The sequence below is a fragment of the Cibotium barometz genome, chromosome 52, assembly GCF_041138505.1.
Source record: "Cibotium barometz isolate CiBa-2024 chromosome 52, ASM4113850v1, whole genome shotgun sequence".
NCBI lineage: Eukaryota > Viridiplantae > Streptophyta > Polypodiopsida > Cyatheales > Cibotiaceae > Cibotium > Cibotium barometz.
In genome coordinates, this window is record NC_141097.1 from 16643917 (window position 1) to 16645206 (window position 1290).

A 1290-nucleotide genomic window follows, 5' to 3' on the forward strand; every position below is an offset into this window, starting at 1 on the left:
TTGCAACAGCTATGGCGGGGAGTGTTCAAAGGACAGCTCACGTGGCAAAGCCAATCCTTGAGTGAAGTGCCAGGACACCTAAGGAGGATCCTCGAGGGTTCTGACGAGGCGATGCATGGGCTCGCGGTGCCTAGGACACCCATGCGTATGTCATGGAAGATATGTATGATGAACGAAATGATTATTGTAATCTGATACTGGATCTCGTTGTTGCGGACCAGTGGGTCTCAAAACGGAGAGTTCAGAGTGATACTATTTTTTGAGAAACAAGGGACTGGATGGAATTTTGGAGTTATGACATCTGTAACCATGTCAATGGATTATTTTATAAGTTAAAGTTGTAAAGAGGAGTGTGCACGTATCTGTATTCGAAAGCAAAAGTTAAGAAAGGCATTCAATTATGGGTGGGTGAGTAATTGTTTGGTTTTACCAATTCCAATGGTTCGGTGGTGGCTAACCCATGGGCCGGCGGATGGGGTGGAATCAGTGGAGTTTTAATAATTAAATTGAAATAATAGGTATATGCTTAGAATTTGAGTAGTTAAATAAAAACCTGAAGAATTTCTCAAATGAGTAGATCAACGGTTGTGCCTAATTTTGGTTAGGAAAAAAGCATTGATTTCTTCAAGTTAAGTCAGTAATAATTTTCCTTCTATTTGGTTTAATTAGGTGAAGGATAGTTTAGTCTCTTAACCTCGTTAGTAGAAAATTCGTTAAGAAATTCAAAAAGGTGGAATCGTTCCTGTTTTCGGACAAGGAAAATTTTCCCAGTTTCGGTTTCGGAATGACCACCAGATTAGTCTCGTGTTCGGACATTCGAGGGCGAGGCCCCAAGTGGGAAACCCTGCCCCGCGCAAGAGGAAGCTACTTCCGCTGCCAGCAACCAGGAATCCGGTGCGCAGAGGGGACAGAGGGTCTCATAGCTAGTATGTGAGCACTGTTGTAAACTTACGAAACTGCAGTAGAATTGCCTACAATTTTAAAGTAAATCTGGGAAATAATGTTTTCACTTGTTAAGATTATGTTTGAAATGAACTTCATAAATTGAAAGCTCATAAATTAAACTAGATTTTTAGATGGATACCCCAAATCTATCTAGCAATGCTGGACTCTCCCAGAGTCAGGATATGATCGCCTTTGCCTTCAAAAATCTCAACTCCACTACAACCCGAGAAAGCAGAGTGAAACTCGCTCGTCACTTTGAGGATCTATACTTTCCAATAGAGTGACGTCAGCATATGTGGTTCTCTAGAGGGCGAAGTATTCGCGTCAATACCAATCAACGACGAC